Below are 21,512 nucleotides of genomic sequence, written 5' to 3' on the forward strand. Positions count from 1 at the left end.
CCTTTGTTCACCTTGCCGTCCTTCTTATGCGCCAAATACTTGGGGCAGTTCCGCTTCCAGTGACCAGTCTGCTTGCAGTAGAAGCACTCAGTTTCAGGCTTAGGTCCAGACTTGAGTTTCTTCTCTTGAGTAGCAACTTGCTTGCCGTTCTTTTTGAAGTTCCCCTTCTTCTTCCCTTTGCCCTTTTTCTTGAAACTAGTGGTCTTGTTAACCATCAACACTTGATGCTCCTTCTTGATTTCTACCTCCGCAGTTTTCAGCATTGCGAAGAGCTCGGGAATAGTCTTGTTCATCCCTTGCATATTATAGTTCATCACGAAGCTCTTGTAGCTCGGTGGCAGTGATTGGAGAATTCTGTCAATGACGCAATCATCCGGAAGATTAACTCCCAATTGAATCAAGTGATTATTATACCTAGAAATTTTGAGTATATGCTCACTAACAAAACTATTCTCCTCCATCTTGCAGCTATAGAACTTATTGGAGACTTCATATCTCTCAATTCGGGCATTTGCTTGAAATACTAACTTCAACTCCTGGAACATCTCATATGCTCCATGACGTTCAAAACATCGTTGAAGTCCCGATTCTACTCCGTAAAGCATGGCACACTGAACTATCGAGTAGTCATCAGCTTTCCTCTGCCAGACGTTCATAACATCTGGTGTTGCTCCAGCAGCAGGCCTGGCACCCAGCGGTGCTTCCAGGATGTAATTCTTCTGTGCAGCAATGAGGATAATCCTCAAGTTACGGACCCAGTCCGTGTAATTGCTACCATCATCTTTCAACTTTGCTTTCTCAAGGAACGCATTAAAATTCAACGGAACAACAGCACGAGCAATCTATCTACAATCAACATAAACAAGCAAGATACTATCAGGTACTAAGTTCATGATAAATTTAAGTTCAATTAATCATATTACTTAAGAACTCCCACTTAGATAGACATCCCTCTAATCTTCTAAGTGATTACGTGATCCAAATCAACTAAACCATAACCGATCATCACGTGAGATGGAGTAGTTTTCAATGGTGAACATTGTTTATGTTGATCATATCTACTATATGATTCACGCTCGACCTTTCGGTCTCCGTGTTCCGAGGCCATATCTGTATATGCTAGGCTCGTCAAGTTTAACCTGAGTATTCTGCGTGTGCAAAACTGGCTTGCACCCATTGTAGATGGACGTAGAGCTTATCACAGCCGATCATCACGTGGTGTCTGGGCACGACGAACTTTGGCAACGGTGCATACTCAGGGAGAACACTTCTTGATAATTTAGTGAGAGATCCTCTTATAATGCTACCGTCAATCAAAGCAAGATAAGATGCATAAAAAGATAAACATCACATGCAATCAATATAAGTGATATGATATGGCCATCATCATATTGTGCTTGTGATCTCCATCTCTGAAGCACCGTCATGATCACCATCGTCACCGGCGCGACACCTTGATCTCCATCGTAGCATCGTTGTCGTCTCGCCAATCTTATGCTTCCACGACTATCACTACCGTTTAGTAATAAAGTAAAGCATTACATCGCGATTGCATTGCATACAATAAAGCGACAACCATATGGCTCCTGCCAGTTGCCGATAACTCGGTTACAAAACATGATTATCTCATACAATAGAATTCAGCATCATGCCTGGACCATATCACATCACAACATGCCCTGCAAAAACAAGTTAGACGTCCTCTACTTTGTTGTTGCATGTTTTACGTGGCTGCTACGGGCTTAAGTAAGAACCAATCTCACCTACGCATCAAAACCACAACGATAGTTTGTCAAATAGACTCCGTTTTAACCTTCGCAAGGACCGGGCGTAGCCATACTTGGTTCAATTAAAGTTGGAGAGACAGTCGCCCGCAAACCATCTATGTGCAAAGCACGTCGAGGGAACCGGTCTCGCGTAAGCGTACGCATAAGGCTGGTCCGGGTCGTCTCGTCCAACAATACCGCCGAACCAAAGTATGACATGCTGGTAGGCAGTATGACTTGTATCGTCCACAACTCACTTGTGTTCTACTCGTGTATATAACATCAACATAAATAACCTAGGCTCTGATACCACTGTTGGGTTTCGTAGTAATTTCAAAAAAATTCCTACGCACACGCAAGATCATGTGATGCATAGCAACAAGGGGGAGAGTGTTATCTACGTATCCAACGCAGACTGACTGCGGAAGCGCTGACACGACGTAGAGGAAGTAGTCGTACGTCTTCACGATCCAACCGATCAAGCACCGAAACTACGGCACCTTCGAGTTCGAGCACACGTTCAGCTCGATGACGATCCCCGGACTCCGATCCAGCAAAGTGTTGGGGAAGAGTTTCGTCAGCACGACGGCGTGGTGACGATCTTGATGAACTACAGCAGCAGGGCTTCGCCTAAACTCCGCTACAGTATTATCGAGGAATATGGTGGCAAGGGGTACCGCACACGGCTAAGGAATAGATCACGTGGATCAACTTGTGTGTCTAGAGGTGCCCCCTGCCTCCGTATATAAAGGAGTAGAGGGGGGGAGGCTGGCCGGCCAAGCTTGGTGCGCCAGGAGAGTCCTACTCCCTCTGGGAGTAGGATTCTCCCCCCAATCCTAGTTGGAATACGATTTGCGGAGGGGAAAAAGAGGAGGAGGGGGCCAGCCACCTCTCCTAGTCCTAATAGGACTAGGGGAAGGGGGGAGGCGCGCAGCCCATCTAGGGCAGCCCCTTCTCTTTTCCACTAAGGCCCACTATGGCCCATATAGCTCCAGGGGGGTTCCCGTAACCCTCCCGGTACTCCGGTAAAATCCCGATTTCACCCGGAACACTTCCGATATCAAAATATAGGCTTCCAATATATCAATCTTTATGTCTCGACCATTTCGAGACTCCTCGTCATGTCCGTGATCACGTCCGGGACTCCGAACAACCTTCGGTACATCAAAATGCATAAACTCATAATGTAACTGTCATCGTAACCTTAAGCGTGCGGACCCTACGGGTTCGAGAACAATGTATACATGACCGAGACACGTCTCCGGTCAATAACCAATAGCGGGACCTGGATGCCCATATTGGCTCCTACATATTCTACGAAGATCTTTATCGGTCAGACCGCATAACAACATACGTTGTTCCCTTTGTCATCGGTATGTTACTTGCCCGAGATTCGATCGTCGGTATCCAATACCTAGTTCAATCTCATTACCGGCAAGTCTCTTTACTCGTTCCGTAATACATCATCTCACAACTAACATATTAGTTGTAATGCTTGCAAGGCTTATGTGATGTGCATTACCGAGAGGGCCCAGAGATACCTCTCTGACAATCGGAGTGACAAATCCTAATCTCGAAATACGCCAACCCAACATCTACCTTTGGAGACACCTGTAATGCTCCTTTATAATCACCCAGTTATGTTGTGACGTTTGGTAGCACCCAAAGTGTTCCTCCGGTAAACGGGAGTTGCATAATCTCATAGTCATAGGAACATGTATAAGTCATGAAGAAAGCAATAGCAACATACTAAACGATCGGGTGCTAAGCTAATGGAATGGGTCATGTCAATCAGATCATTCAACTAAGGATGTGACCTCGTTAATCAAATAACAACTCATTGTTCATGGTCAGGAAACATAACCATCTTTGATTAACGAGCTAGTCAAGTAGAGGCATACTAGTGACACTTTGTTTGTCTATGTATTCACACATGTATTATGTTTCCGGTTAATACAATTCTAGCATGAATAATAAACATTTATCATGATTATAAGGAAATAAATAATAACTTGATTATTGCCTCTAGGGCATATTTCTTTCAGCCCAGTCCCATGCTTTATGCAAACTAAATCAAAATAATTGCAAACAAAACTCCCCCTGTGACTCTTGTTAGTTGGAGGCACTCGTTGTTTCGAGTAAGCCATGGATTGATGCTTGTTGGTGGAGGGGTAGTATAAACTTTACCATTCTGTTTGGGAACCGATTATAATGTGTGTAGCATGGAAGATATCGCCATCTCTTTGTTGTTATGTTGACAATGAAAGTATACCGCTCAAAATATTATTCACCTCTATTTCAAAACCGAGCTCTGGCACCTCTACAAATCCCTGCTTCCCTCTGCGAAGGGCCTATCTATTTACTTTTATGTTGAGTCATCACCCTCTCGTTAAATATCACTAGCTGGAGAGCACAACTGTCATTTGCATTCATTACTATTAGTTTACATTGAGTATGACTTGACTAGATCTCTTTTACCATGAATTACAATGTCTAGTCAGTCCTTGATCTTTAAAGGTGCTCTGCATTTATGTTTTGCGGTCTCAGAAAGGGCTAGCGAGATACCATCTTGTTATATCATATTATGATTGTTTTGAGAAAGTGTTGTCATCCAAGATTTATTATTATTGCTCGCTAGTTGATTATGCCATTGATATGAGTAAACATGAGACCTAAGTGTTATTGTGAATATGGTTAGTTCATAATATTTGCTGAAAACTTGAAAGCTGGCTTTACATATTTACAACAAGAGCAAACAGAGTTTGTAAAAGTTTTTCTTTATCACTTTCAGTTTATCAACTGAATTGCTTGAGGACAAGCAAAGGTTTAAGCTTGGGGGAGTTGATACGTCTCCGTTGTATCTACTTTTCCAAACACTTTTGCCCTTGTTTTGGACTCTAGCTTGCATGATTTGAATGGAACTAACCCGGACTGACGTTGTTTTCAGCAGAATTGCCATGGTGTTATTTATGTGCAGAAACAAAAGTTCTTGGAATGACCTGAAACTTCACAGAACGTCTTTTTGGAAATAATACAAAATCCTTACAAAAGATGAAGACCAGGGGGCTCACACCCTAGCCACGAGGGTGGGGGGCGCGCCTGCCCCCCTGGGAGCGCCCCCTACCTCATGGCCCCCCTGGAGCTCCTCCAACCTCAACCCCAACTCTATATATTCACTTTTCAGGGAGAAAAAAATCAAAGAGAAGGATTCATCGCGTTTTACGATACAGAGCCATCGCCAAGCCCAAAAACCTCTTGGGAGGGCTGATCTGGAGTCCGTTCGGGGCTCCGGAGAGGGGAATCCGTTGCCATCGTCATCATCAACCATCCTCCATCACCAATTTCATGATGCTCACTGTCGTGCGTGAGTAATTCCATCATACGCTTGCTGGATGGTGATGGGTTGGATGAGATTTATCATGTAATTGAGTTAGTTTTGTTAGGGTTTGATCCCTAGTATCCACTATGTTCTGAGATTGATGTTGCTATGACTTTGCTATGCTTAATGCTTGTCACTAGGGCCCGAGTGCCATGATTTCAGATCTGAACCTATTATGTTTTCATCAATATATGAGAGTTCTTGATCCTATCTTGCAAGTCTATAGTCACCTACTATGTGTTAGGATCCGGCAACCCCGAAGTGACAATAATCAGGACCACTCCTGGTGATGATCGTAGTTTGAGGAGTTCATGTATTCACTATGTGTTAATGCTTTGGTCTGGTACTCTACTAAAAGGAGACCTTAATATGCCTTAGTTTCCATTAGGACCCCGCTGCCACGGGATGGTAGGACAAAAATGGCATGCAAGTTCTTTTCCATAAGCACGTATGACTATATTCGGAATACATGCCTACATTACATTGATGAATTGGAGCTAGTTCTGTGTCACCCTAGGTTATGACTGTTACATGATGAACCACATCCGGCATAATTCTCTATCACCGATCCATTGCCTACGAGCTTCCCATATATTGTTCTTCACTTATTTACTTTTCTGTTGCTATTGTTACAATCACTACAATATACCAAAAACATCACTTTTGCTACCGTAACTTTTGCTATCGTACCACTACTATCATATTACTTTGCAACTAAACATTTTGCTGCAGATACTAAGTTTCCAAGTGTGGTTGAATTGACAACTCAGCTGCTAACACTTGAGAATATTCTTTGGCTCCCCTTGTGTCGAATCAATAAATTTGGGTTGAATACTCTACCCTCAAAAACTGTTGCGATCCCCTATACTTGTGGATTTTCACCACGCGCCAGATGCCCTCCACATCTCTCGATCGATTGCTATCTCCCCCCTCGCTAGATCCCCCTCGCCGCCGACGAGCCCCCGCACCCTCCCCCGCTCCAACCTTGGTTAGGCTAGGTCGCATCGCGCCCCAACCCCATTCGCCGTAGCCGCCCCACCCCACCCCACCGGCAGCTGCACCTCGTTCCACCGCCGTGACGAGGAAGCCGGAGCCCGGAGGTGGAGATTTCGGCGGGGCTACTCGCAGTCTCTCATCTCCCTCGATGGCCGACGCGATGCCCCGAGGCCGGCCCACGACCACGACCACGTCCGGCGTCCTCCTCCTTCTACGGTTTGCATCACCGACGTGACGCCAACCACCGCCTCGTCAACGAATGTAAATGCTCCCTCCCTCCTATACTCCTCTCCTCTATTCAGTTACCTAGGTAGTACTGATTCAGTTACCCAGCTCACATCATCAAATGGAATCACATTACAAAGTTGGAGTTCATCTATATATGCTCTCTAGTTGATGCAACCGTTTGATATCCGTGCAGTTGGCTCAGATTTACTCTGCTGCATCCTACAAATATGTGTTAAGTTAATTTCTGGACGACCGTGGCTATCTTAATTAGCTTCATTAGGGGGAAGGGTTGTAGGCAGTGTAATGTTGATCTTGGACATGCTATATGCGAGACAACCGAATCAGATCGAATTGCATTTTTAGCGCATGGCAAAATTTGGACATGCTACTTGTATGTGTTTAATCATTTTCTGGGATGGCATTTGCTTCCATCATAGGATAGTGATCTTTATTTTTATTTTAGAAAAGGGTAGGATAGTGATCTGGATTGAGTAATGTTGATATGCATCTTACCTGTGGGACAAATGATCAAATCGAATTGCAGTTTTAGTGCATGTTAAAATTGGGACTTGTGGTTTCAGTTCAGTTTGGTTAGATTTATCTACTGCCATGCTCGTGTATTTGTGTTCAATTAATTCCTGGATGGCTGTGGCTATCTATCTTATTCTTAGGACTTAGCTTTATCAATTAGGGGTAATCAATGTATTAGTGTAATCATGTTGATCTGCATATGATCTGTGGCATGTGGGACAATCGAATTGCAGCACTGCATGTCAAAATTGAGACTTTGCCCATGCTACTGCTACTACTATATTTCAATCATGTTGTGCGAATGTCATTCGTCTGATCCTAGCTAGGATGGCTAGCTAGGATGGCTATTGATATTCTGCATGGCGTAATAGTATTTTGTTCGGGCCACGTTGATCGATTTATAGCCAACAAGTAGAGCAACTCATTACATCCTACATGCCTGTTATTGATTATCTCATGCATTGTTGGTTAGTCGTTTAATTAATTTTTTCAATCTCGGAAAAAATAGTCTTTTATTTCATCTACGCTCTCTAGTTAGTTCATCTAGGCAGACTTATGGTTTTAAGTTCACTTCGATCAGATTAGTTTGCTGCTGCTAGTTTGTACGTGTGGTTAACTTTTGGATGGCTACAACTATCTAGAGTAATGTTGATCTGCATCCTATCATGTACTACTTGTGATGCTGCTGCTGTACTACTTGGGAATTTTGTCAACTTGTGATGCTGCTGCTGTACCCCGAGAGGCCCTTGAGTTTGCCGGAATGTCGATTAACTTCCGTTCTGGCAAATTCGGGTACTCCATATGTCCTATTTCCAGCACTGGTCATGCTGAAATTTTCCGTGAATTTTAGCATGACTTTGCTAAAAATAGGACATATGGGGTACTTGCGACTAATGCATGGGCCAGGGTATCTTAGTACTTAATTAAGTAGGATCAACTGCCCCTTTATTCTTGCTGCATTAAACCATAGGTGGTAATAGAGCCAAGTGATTAGGCCCAACTTAGAATTCTCCTTCCCTTTTCTTGATAGGGTATATTATTAGAAGATACCCATATATATCAATCAACCTAAGGTGCCTCGGCATCGATAAACCCTAAATGATGAAAACTTAACTTAGCAATTAGGGTGCCTCAGCGTCGACAAACCCTAAATGATAAAACCTTGGCTTTTAGGGTGCCTCGGTGTCGATAAAAACCTAAATGATGAAAGCTTAGGCTTTTAGGGTGCCTCGGCGTCGACAAACCTTAAATGATAAAAGCTTAGCTTTTAGGATGCCTCGGTGTCGACAAACCCTAAATGATGAGACCATGATCTTGTTCCTTGACAATAACCAACTTTTTGACCAAACTTTTTTCCTATTTAGAGCGAAATATGGCCCACAACGATGAGGCCGGCGGTTCGGGCAAGGCATTCTCGGAGCTGTCCCAGGAGATGGAGGAAGAACCTCACCGCTATGAGGACGCCACGGAAGACATCGATCCTGACTACACAACCCCTAGTGACGTCGGGGATGACACCACTGATGGTGCCTCCGAGGATGCCACCACTGATGATGGCAGCGCACGCACAGATGGCAGCCAACCAAAGAGGCAATGGAAGGACCGGCACCCAAACGTGCTCGGCACCATCAAGAACGAATTTACTGAAGTGTCCTCCGAGGGGCATCCAACGGCGCCCAAAGAAATAGTCAAGGGGTACGCGGGACAGCTCGGGTGCATTCTCCAGAGCACCGTCTCGATCAACACCGAGAATCTAAGGCATCATGACCGAGGGAATTTTCGCAACCTCCTCTTCACGAAGCTGCACAAGCGATACAAGTTCCCCAGTGACTTCGCAAACACAAGCCTCGCAGGGAATAAAGTGAACAGTGCCGCCCTCACGAAGATGAGCACGGCCATGGCTACTTGGAGAGCCCCGGTGAAGAGAATGATTGAAAAAGGTGATAGTTATGAGAAGATCAAGGAGAAACATCCTTCGATCAGCGAAGATGACTAGCTGGAGTTCAAGATCAAGTGCGAGAACGACACAACCATTGAATCAAGTCAGTGGGGGAAAGAGATGCGGGACTTGAACTTAGGGGTCCACAAACTCGGTCCCGGTGGTTATAGAGTGGCACAACCTATATGGGACAAGGAGGACGCGGAGCATGCCGAGCAAGGCCTACCACCCCTCTTCGAGAAATACCGTGACAAGCAGACCAGGAACTATGTCAGGGCTCGGTACAAGGTGGACCCGGTAACCAAGGAGCTTACCACGGATCCGAAGACCAAGGCGCTTGAGCGTGTTCTGGTAAGGAATACACCCCCGCGTAATTAGCTCCATATGGTTGCATTCTTATTAACGAAGCCAATTTTCTAAATGGTTCACGTTCCTTCCGCAGGACACTAAATGCAGTAGCGCGGGGTCGTCTCAGAGCTCCCCTTTCGACACCCCTTTAAATAGGGCGTTGAACGTAATGAAAAACAAGGATAAGCTAAGTAAGCCATCGTCAGCTGGTCATGTGGCCGGCAAAGGTTTGTCCATGAAATGGTCGGAGTACTATACCGCTGGACGAAAGGAGAGAAAGACTAGCTCGGAAAGCCAGGAGCGTGAGGTTCAACAACTCAAGGCACAAGTGGCGCGGATTCCGGAGATCGTCGAAGAGCAAGTGCGAGACCAACTAGGAGCAACGATCACCGCCATTATGCCTACCTTGGTTTCTGGGCTGCAGGCGTGGATTGCGGGCGGCCAACAGGGGCCGCCCCCGATTCCCAGCTTCACGGGTAGCAACTCGCGCAACGCGCCGGCGGCGCCATTGGTGTCTCCGGCGGAGGCGGCATTAGTGTCTCCCGCGGCGGCGCCGGCATTGCAGCTTAATACACCTGGGTGTGGGAAGAATACGCTGGCCGGCACCTCGGCAGGAAGCGGCCCCTCCGTCACTTGCACGCCCGCCGTTGGCGGTGCCTCGACATTAGCTGAGCTCGACGCCATCACGGTAACTAATTAAGCCTCTCGGCCGATGACTTCATCTCCTTGCCTTTGACTGGGCATCCCTGATGCCCTACATGTTTTCGCAGGGCGCCGCCGATGTTCCATGCACTCTCCTGCACTTCGTGAACGACGAGTTGGTCGATGTCGCCAAGGGCAGAATCGTTCAACCGTGCAGCCGCGTGTTCCATGGTAATCAGATGCCACCCACCGTTAATAGGGTTCAACTGGTTCGGGTGCTGCCGGGCTTCGACGACATGTTACCTCCGTATCGACCCCATGGGGCCGATGAAGATGATGTGATGATAATCAGCGCCTGCAAAAGCTGGCCCATGCTTTGGCCGAAGAGCTAGAATTGTATTAACCGGAAACATGATACATGTGTGAATACATAGACAAACAGAGTGTCACTAGTATGCCTCTACTTGACTAGCTCGTTGATCAAAGATGGTTATGTTTCCTAGCCATAGACATGAGTTGTTATTTGATTAATGGGATCACATCATTAGGAGAATGATGTGATTGACTTGACCCATTCCGTTAGCTTAGCACCCGATCGTTTAGTATGTTGCTATTGCTTTCTTCATGACTTATACATGTTCCTATGACTATGAGATTATGTAACTCCCGTTTGCCAGAGGAACACTTTGTGTGCTACCAAACGTCACAATGTAACTGGGTGATTATAAAGGAGCTCTACAGGTGTCTCCGAAGGTACATGTTGGGTTGGCGTATTTCGAGATTAGGATTTGTCACTCCGATTGTCGGAGAGGTATCTCTGGGCCCTCTCGGTAATGCAAATCACTTAAGCCTTGCAAGCAATGCAACTAATGAGTTAGTTCCGAGATGATTTATTACGGAATGAGTAAAGAGACTTGCCGATAACGAGATTGAACTACGTATTGAGATATCGACGATCGAATCTTGGGCAAGTAACATACCGATGACAAAGGGAACAACGTATGTTGTTATGCGGTCTGACCGATAAAGATCTTCGTAGAATATGTGGGAGCCAATATGAGCATCCAGGTTCCTGTTGGGTTTCGTAGTAATTTCAAAAAATTTCCTACGCACACGCAAGATCATGGTGATGCATAGCAACGAGAGGGGAGAGTGTTGTCTACGTACCCTCGTAGACCGCAACGGAAGCGGTGACGCAACATAGAGGAAGTAGTCGTACGTCTTCTCGATCCGACCGATCCAAGCACCGTTACTCCGGCACCTTCGAGTTCTTAGCACACAGCTCGATGACGTTCCCCGGGTTCCGATCCAGCAAAGCGTCAGGGAAGAGTTTCGTCAGCACGACGGCGTGATGACGATGATGATGTTCTACCGACGCAGGGCTTCGCCTAAGCACTACAACGGTATGACCGAGGTGGAATATGGTGGAGGGGGGCACCGCACACGGCTAAGGAACGATCTCAAGGATCAACTTGTGTGTTCTAGGGTGCCCCCCTGCCTCCATATATAAAGGAGCCAAGGGGAGGGGCGGCCGGCCAAGGAGGGCGCGCCAAGGGAGTCCTACTCCCACCGGGAGTAGGACTCCTAGTTGGAGAAGGAGAAGGGGGAGAGGAAAGAGGTGGAAGAGAGGAAGGAAAGGGGGGGGCGCCGCCCCCCTTCCCTTGTCCTATTCGGACTAGGAAGGCGAGGGGCGCGCGGCCACCTCCTGCCTCCTTCTCTCTTTCCCCTCAAGGCCCATGTAGGCCCAATAACCCCCCGGGGGGTTCTGGTAACCCCCCGATACTCCGGTAAAATGCCGATTTTCACCCGGAACAATTCCGATGTCCAAATATAGGCTTCCAATATATCAATCTTTATGTCTCGACCATTTTGAGACTCCTCGTCATGTCCGTGATCACATCCGGGACTCCGAACTAACTTCGATACATCAAAATGCATAAACTCATAATAATTGTCATCGTAACGTTAAGCGTGCGGACCCTACGGTTCGAGAACAATGTAGACATGACTGAGACAAATCTCCGGTCAATAACCAATAGCGGGACCTAGATGCCCATATTGGCTCCTACATATTCTATGAAGATCTTTATCGGTCAGACCGCATAACAACATACGTTGTTCCCTTTGTCATCGGTATGTTACTTGCCCGAGATTCGATCGTCGGTATCCAATACCTAGTTCAATCTCGTTACCGGCAAGTCTCTTTACTCGTTCTGTAATACATCATCTCGCAACTAACTCATTAGTTGCAATGCTTGCAAGGCTTATGTGATGTGCATTACCGAGAGGGCCCAGAGATACCTCTTCGACAATCGGAGTGACAAATCCTAATCTTGAAATACGCCAACCCAACATTTACCTTTGGAGACACCTGTAGAGCTCCTTTATAATCACCCATTTACGTTGTGACATTTGGTAGCACACAAAGTGTTCCTCCGGCAAACGGGAGTTGCATAATCTCATAGTCATAGGAACATGTATAAGTCATGAAGAAAGCAATAGCAACATACTAAACGATCGGGTGCTAAGCTAATGAAATGGGTCATGTCAATCAGATCATTCAACTAATGATGTGACCTCTTTAATCAAATAACAACTCTTTGTTCATGGTTAGGAAACATAACCATCTTTGATTAACGAGCTAGTCAAGTAGAGGCATACTAGTGACACTCTGTTTGTCTATGTATTCACACATGTATCATGTTTCCGGATAATACAATTCTAGCATGAATAATAAACATTTATCATGATATAAGGAAATAAATAATAACTTTATTATTGCCTCTAGGGCATATTTCCTTCAGTCTCCCACTTGCACTAGAGTCAATAATCTAGATTACACAGTAATGATTCTAACACCCATGGAGCTTTGGTGCTGATCATGTTTTGCTCGTGGAAGAGGCTTAGTCAATGGGTCTGCAACATTCAGATCCATATGTATCTTGCAAATCTCTATTTCTCCCATCTGGACTAGATCCCGGATGGAATTGAAGCGTCTCTTGATGTGCTTGGTTCTCTTGTGAAATCTGGATTCCTTTGCCAAGGCAATTGCACCAGTATTGTCACAAAAGATTTTCATTGGACCCGGTGCACTAGGTATGACACCTAGATCGGATATGAACTCCTTCATCCAGACTCCTCCATTTGCTGCTTCTGAAGCAGCTATGTCCTCCGCTTCACATGTAGATCCCGCTACGACGCTTTGTTTAGAACTGCACCAGCTGACAGCTCCACCGTTTAATGTAAACACGTATCCGGTTTGCGATTTAGAATCGTCCGGATCAGTGTCAAAGCTTGCATCAACGTAACCGTTTACAATGAGCTCTTTGTCACCTCCATATACGAGAAACATATCCTTAGTCCTTTACAGGTATTTCAGGATGTTCTTGACCGTTGTCCAGTGATCCACTCCTGGATTACTTTGGTACCTCCCTGCTAAACTTATAGCAAGGCATACATCAGGTCTGGTACACAGTATTGCATACATGATAGAGCCTGTGGCTGAAGCATAGGGAACATCTTTCATTTTCTCTCTATCTTCTCCAGTGGTCGGGCATTGAGTCTGACTCAACTTCACACCTTGTAACACGGGCAAGAACCCTTTCTTTGCTTGATCCATTTTGAACTTTTTCAAAATCTTGTCAAGGTATGTGCTTTGTGAAAGTCCAATTAAGCGTCTTGATCTATCTCTATAGATCTTTATGCCTAATATGTAAGCAGCTTCACTGAGGTCCTTCATTGAAAAACTCTTATTCAAGTATCCCTTTATGCTATCCAGAAATTCTATATCATTTCCAATCAGTAATATGTCATCCACATATAATATAAAAAATGCTACAGAGCTCCCACTCACTTTCTTGTAAATACAGGCTTCTCCGAAAGTCTGTATAAAACCAAATGCTTTGATTACACTATCAAAACGTTTATTCCAACTCCGAGACGCTTGCACCAGTCCATAAATAGATCGCTGGAGCTTGCACACTTTGTTAGCTCCCTTTGGATCGACAAAACCTTCCGGTTGCATCATATACAACTCTTCTTCCAGAAATCCATTCAGGAATGCAGTTTTAACATCCATCTGCCAAATTTCATAATCATAAAATGCGGCAATTGCTAACATGATTCGGACAGACTTAAGCATCGCTACGGGTGAGAAGGTCTCATCGTAGTCAACCCCTTGAACTTGTCGAAAACCTTTTGCGACAAGTCGAACTTTGTAGACAGTAATATTACCGTCAGCGTCAGTCTTCTTCTTGAAGATCCATTTATTCTCAATTGCTTGCCGATCATCGGGCAAGTCAACCAAAGTCCATACTTTGTTCTCATACATGGATCCCATCTCAGATTTCATGGCTTCAAGCCATTTTGCGGAATCTGGGCTCACCATCGCTTCTTCATAGTTCGTAGGTTCATCATGATCTAGTAGTATGACTTCCAGAACAGGATTACCGTACCACTCTGGTGCGGATCTCACTCTGGTTGATCTACGAGGTTCGGTAGTATCTTGATCTGAAGTTTCATGATCATCATCATTAGCTTCCCCACTAACTGGTGTAGGTGTCACTGAAACAGTTTTGTGTGATGTACTACTTTCCAATAAGGGAGCAGGTATACTTACCTCGTCAAGTTCTACTTTCCTCCCACTCACTTCTTTCGAGAGAAACTCCTTCTCCAGAAAGTTTCCAAATTTAGCAACAAAAGTCTTGCCTTAGGATCTGTGATAGAAGGTGTATCCAATAGTTTCCTTTGGATATCCTATGAAGACACATTTCTCCGATTTGGGTTCGAGCTTATCAGGTTGAAGCTTTTTCACATAAGCATCACAGCCCCAAACTTTCAGAAACGACAACTTTGGTTTCTTGCCAAACCACGGTTCATAAGGCGTCGTCTCAACGGATTTTGATGGTGCCCTATTTAACGTGAATGCGCCCGTCTCTAGAGCGTATCCCCAAAACGATTGCGGTAAATCAGTAAGAGACATCATAGATCGCACCATATCTAGTAAAGTACGATTACGATGTTCGGACACACCATTACGCTGTGGTGTTCCGGGTGGCGTGAGTTGCGAAACTATTCCACAATTTTTCAAATCTACACCAAACTCGTAACTCAAATATTCTCCTCCACGATCAGATCGTAGAAACTTTATTTTCTTGTTACGATGATTTTCAACTTCACTCTGAAATTCTTTGAACTTCTCAAATGTTTCAGACTTATGTTTCATTAAGTAGATATACCCATATCTGCTTAAGTCATCTGTGAAGGTGAGAAAATAACGATATCCGCCACGAGCCTCAATATTCATCGGACCACATACATCTGTATGTATGATCTCCAACAAATCTGTTGCTCTCTCCATAGTACCGGAGAACGGTGTTTTAGTCATCTTGCCCATGAGGCATGGTTCGCAAGTACCAAGTGATTCATAATCAAGTGGTTCCAAAAGTCCATAAGTATGGAGTTTCTTCATGCGCTTTACACCGATATGACCTAAACGGCAGTGCCACAAATAGCTTGCACCATCATTATCAACTCTGCATCTTTTGGTTTCAACATTATGAATATGTGTATCACTACTATCGAGATTCAATAAGAATAGACCACTCTTCAAGGGTGCATGACCATAAAAGATATTACTCATATAAATAGAACAACCATTATTCTCTGATTTAAATGAATAACCGTCTCGCATTAAACAAGATCCAGATATAATGTTCATGCTCAATGCTGGCACCAAATAACAATTATTTAGGTCTAATACTAATCCCGAAGGTAGATGTAGAGGTAGCGTGCCGACCGCGATCACATCGACTTTGGAACCGTTTCCCACGCGCATCGTCACCTCGTCCTTAGCTAATCTTCGCTTAATCCGTAGTCCCTGTTTCGAGTTGCAAATATTGGCAACAGAACCAGTATCAAATACCCAGGTGCTACTGCGAGCATTAGTAAGGTACACATCAATAACATGTATATCACATATACCTTTGTTCACCTTGCCATCCTTCTTTTCCGCCAAATACTTGGGGCAGTTCCGCTTCCAGTGACCAATCTGCTTGCAGTAGAAGCACTCAGTTTCAGGCTTAGGTCCATACTTGGGTTTATTCTCTTGAGCAGCAACTTTCTTGCCATTCTTCTTGAAGTTCCCCTTCTTCTTCCCTTTGCCCTTTTTCTTGAAACTAGTGGTCTTGTTGACCATCAACACTTGATGCTCCTTCTTGATTTCTACCTCCGCATCTTTCAGCATTGCGAAGAGCTCGGGAATAGTCTTGTTCATCCCTTGCATATTATAGTTCATCACGAAGCTCTTGTAGCTTGGTGGAAGTGATTGGAGAATTCTGTCAATGACGCAATCTTCTGGAAGACTAACTCCCAATTGAATCAAGTGATTATTATACCCAGACATTTTGAGTATATGCTCACTGACAGAACTGTTCTCTTCCATCTTGCAGCTATAGAACTTATGGAGACTTCATATCTCTCAATCCGGGCATTTGCTTGAAATATTAACTTCAACTCCTGGAACATCTCATATGCTCCATGACGTTCAAAACGTCGTTAAAGTCCCGATTCTAAGCCGTAAAGCATGGAACACTGAACTATCGAGTAGTCATCAGCTTTGCTCTGCCAGATGTTCATAACATCTGGTGTTGCTCCAGCAGCAGGCCTGGCACCCAGCGGTGCTTCCAGGACGTAATTCTTCTGTGCAGCAATGAGGATAATCCTCAAGTTACGGACCCAGTCCGTGTAATTGCTACCATCATCTTTCAACTTTGCTTTCTCAAGGAACGCATTAAAATTCAACGGAACAACAGCATGAGCCATCTATCTACAATCAAACATAAACAAGCAAGATACTATCAGGTACTAAGTTCATGACAAATTTAAGTTCAATTAATCATATTACTTAAGAACTCCCACTTAGATAGACATCCCTCTAATCCTCTAAGTGATCACGTGATCCAAATCAACTAAACCATGTCCGATCATCACGTGAGATGGAGTAGTTTCATTGGTGAACATCATTATGTTGATCATATCTACTATATGATTCACGCTCGACCTTTTGGTCTCCGTGTTCCGAGGCCATATCTGTATATGCTTGGCTCGTCAAGTATAACCTGAGTATTCCGCGTGTGCAATTGTTTTGCACCCGTTGTATTTGAACGTAGAGCCTATCACACCCGATCATCACGTGGTGTCTCAGCACGAAGAACTTTCGCAACGGTGCATACTCAGGGAGAACACTTCTTGATAATTTAGTGAGAGATTATCTTATAATGCTACCGTCAATCAAAGCAAGATAAGATGCATAAAAGATAAACATCACATGCAATCAATATAAGTGATATGATATGGCCATCATCATCTTGTGCCTGTGATCTCCATCTCCGAAGCACCATCATGATCACCATCGTCACCGGCGCGACACCTTGATCTCCATCGTAGCATCGTTGTCGTCTCGCAAATTTCATGCTTCCACGACTATCGCTACCGCTTAGTGATAAAGTAAAGCATTACATCGCGATTGCATTGCATACAATAAAGCGACAACCATATGGCTCCTGCCAGTTGCCGATAACTCAGTGACAAAACATGATCATCTCATACAATAAAATTCAGCATCATGCCTTGACCATATCACATCACAACATGCCTTGCAAAAACAAGTTAGACGTCCTCTACTTTGTTGTTGCAAGTTTTACGTGGCTGCTACGGGCTTAAGAAAGAACCAATCTCACCTACGCATCAAAACCACAACGATAGTTCGTCAATTTGACTCCGTTTTAACCTTCGCAAGGACCGGGCGTAGCCACACTCGGTTCAACTAAAGTTGGAGAGACTGTCGCCCGCAAGCCACCTATGTGCAAAGCACGTCGGGAGAACCGGTCTCGCGTAAGCGTACGCGTAATGTCGGTCCGGGTCGTCTCGTCCAACAATACCGCCGAACCAAAGTATGACATGCTGGTAGGCAGTATGACTTATATCGCCCAGAACTCACTTGTGTTCTACTCGTGCATATAACATCAAACCATAAAACCTAGGCTCGCATGCCACTGTTGGGTTTCGTAGTAATTTCAAAAAAATTCCTACGCACACGGAAGATCATGGTGGTGCATAGCAACGAGAGGGGAGAGTGTTGTCTACCTACCCTCATAGACCGCAACGAAAGCGGTGACGCAACGTAGAGGAAGTAGTCGTACGTCTTCTCGATCCGACCGATCCAAGCACCGTTACTCCGGCACCTCCGAGTTCTTAGCACACGTACAGCTCGATGACGTTTCCTGGGTTCTGATCCAGCAAAGCGTCGGGGAAGAGTTTCGTCAGCACGACGGCGTGATGACGATGATGATGTTCTACCGACGCAGGGCTTCGCCTAAGCACTACAACGGTATGACCGAGGTGGAATATGGTGGAGGGGGGCACCGCACACGGCTAAGGAACGATCTCAAGGATCAACTTGTGTGTTCTAGGGTGCCCCCCTGCCTCCGTATATAAAGGAGCCAAGGGGAGTTGGCGGCCGGCCAAGGAGGGCGCGCCAAGGGAGTCCTACTCCCACCGGGAGTAGGACTCCTAGTTGGAGAAGGAGAAGGGGGAGAGGAAAGAGGTGGAAGAGAGGAAGGATAGGGGGGGCGCCGCCCCCCTTCCCTTGTCCTATTCGTACTAGGAAGGGGAGGGGCGCGCGGCCACCTCCTTCCTCCTTCTCTCTTTCCCCTCAAGGCCCATGTAGGCCCAATAACCCCCCGGGGGGTTCCGGTAACCCCCCCGGTACTCCAGTAAAATGCCGATTTTCACCCGGAACAATTCCGATGTCCAAATATAGGCTTCCAATATATCAATCTTTATGTCTCGACCATTTCGAGACTCCTCGTCATGTCCGTGATCACATCCGGGACTCCGAACTAACTTCGGTACATCAAAATGCATAAACTCATAATAACTGTCATCGTAACGTTAAGCGTGCGGACCCTATGGTTCGAGAACAATGTAGACATGACTGAGACAAATCTCCGGTCAATAACCAATAGCGGGACCTGGATGCCCATATTGGCTCCTACATATTCTACGAAGATCTTTATCGGTCAGACCGCATAACAACATACGTTGTTCCCTTTGTCATCGGTATGTTACTTGCCCGAGATTCGATCGTCGGTGTCCAATACCTAGTTCAATCTCGTTACCGGCAAGTCTCTTTACTCGTTCTGTAATACATCATCTCGCAACTAACTCATTAGTTGCAATGCTTGCAAGGCTTATGTGATGTGCATTACCGAGAGGGCCCAGAGATACCTCTCCGACAATCGGAGTGACAAATCCTAATCTCGAAATACGCCAACCCAACATCTACCTTTGGAGACACCTGTAGAGCTCCTTTATAATCACCCATTTACGTTGTGACGTTTGGTAGCACACAAAGTGTTCCTCCGGCAAACGGGAGTTGCATAATCTCATAGTCATAGGAACATGTATAAGTCATGAAGAAAGCAATAGCAACATACTAAACGATCGGGTGCTAAGCTAATGAAATGGGTCATGTCAATCAGATCATTCAACTAATGTTGTGACCTCGTTAATCAAATAACAACTCTTTGTTCATGGTTAGAAACATAACCATCTTTGATTAACGAGCTAGTCAAGTAGAGGCATACTAGTGACACTCTGTTTGTCTATGTATTCACACATGTATCATGTTTCCGGTTAATACAATTCTAGCATGAATAATAAACATTTATCATGATATAAGGAAATAAGTAATAACTTTATTATTGCCTCTAGGGCATATTTCCTTCAGTTCCGCTATTGGTTATTGACCGGAGACGTGTCTCGGTCATGTCTACATTGTTCTTGAACCCGTAGGGTCCGCACGCTTAACGTTTCGATGACAGTTATATTATGAGTTTATGATTTTTGATGTACCGAAGGAGTTCGGAGTCCCGGATGACATCAGGGACATGACGAGGAGTCTCGAAATGGTCGAGATGTAAAAATCGATATATTGGACGACTATATTTGGACATCGGAAAGGTTCCGAGTGATTCAGGTATTTTCGGGGGTACCGGGGAGTTACGAGAATACGAGGAAGAAGTAATGGGCCTCATGGGCCAAGTGGTGGAAGAGAGAAGGCAGGGCGCGCGGCCCCCCTAGCCCAAACCGAATTGGACTAGGGGGCCAGCCCCCCTTTCCTCTTTTTCCTCCCCCTCCTTCCTTCTCCTTCTCCTTCCCTTCCTTCCCCTCTCCTACTTGGACTAGGAAAGAGGGGGGAATCCTACATGGAGTAGGATTGCCCCCCCTTGGGCGCGCCTCCTCCCCTTGGCCGCCTCTCCCCCCTTGCTCCTTTATATACGGGGGCAGGGGGGCACCCCATAGACACAACAATTGATCCTTGAGATCTCCAAGCCGTGTGCGATGCCCCCCTCCACCATAATCCTCGATAATATTGTAGCAGTGCTTAGGTGAAGCCCTGCAACGATAGAACATCAAGATCGTCACCACGCCGTCATGCTGACGGAACTCATCCCCGACACTTTGCTGGATCGGAGTCCGGGGATCGTCATCGCGCTGAACGTGTGCTAGAACTCGGATGTGCCGTAGTTTCGGTGCTTGATCGGTCGGGCGGTGAAGACGTGCGACTACATCAACCGCGTTGTTATAACGCTTCCGCTTTCGGTCTACGAGGGTACGTAGACAACACTCTCCCCTCTCGTTGATATACATCACCATGATCTTGCGTGTGCGTATGAATTTTTTTGAAATTACTACGTTCCCCAACAGTGGCATCCGAGCCTAGGTTTTATGTGTTGATATTATTTGCACGAGTAGAACACAAGTGAGTTGTGGGCGATATAAGTCATACTGCTTACCAGCATGTCATACTTTGGTTCGGCGGTATTGTTGGATGAAGCGGCCCAGACTGACATTACACGTATGCTTACGCGAGACTTGTTCTACCGACTTGCTTTGCACACAGGTGGCTGGCGGGTGTCAGTTTCTCCAACTTTAGTTGAACCGAGTGTGGCTACGCCCGGTCCTTGCGAAGGTTAAAACAGCACCAACTTGACAATCTATCATTGTGGTTTTGATGCATAGGTAAGATCGGTTTTTAGTAAGCCCGTAGCAGCCACGTAAAATTTGCAACAAAGTAGAGGATGTCTAACTTGTTTTTGCAGGGGCATGTTGTGATGTGATATGGTCAAGACGTGATGAGATATAAGTTCTTGTATGAGATGATCATGTTTTGTTGAGGTTATCGGCAACTGGCAGAAGCCTTACGGTTGTCTTTTTATTGCATAAGATGCAAGCGTCAAATAATTGCTTTACTTTATTGTTGTGTGATAGCAATAGTTGCAAGAGCAATAGTTGGCGAGACGACCATGTGACGACACATTGATATAGATCAAGATGATGGAGATCATGGTGTCATGGCGGTACTTTGGAGATGGAGATCAAAGGCGCAAGATAATTATGGACATATCATGTCACATATATTGATTGCATGTGATGTTTATCTTTTATGCATCTTATCTTGCTTTGATTGATGGTAGCTTTATAAGATGATCTCTCACTAAATTATCAAGGTATAAGTGTTCTCCCTGAGTATGCACCGTTGTAAAAGTTCTTCGTGCTGAGACACCACGTGATGATCGGGTGTGATAGGCTCTACGTTCAAATACAACGGGTGCAAAAA

Source organism: Triticum urartu, chromosome 3A (genome assembly GCF_056163025.1).
Source record: "Triticum urartu cultivar PI428250 chromosome 3A, HENAU_Tu73, whole genome shotgun sequence".
Taxonomy (NCBI): Eukaryota; Viridiplantae; Streptophyta; class Magnoliopsida; order Poales; family Poaceae; genus Triticum; species Triticum urartu.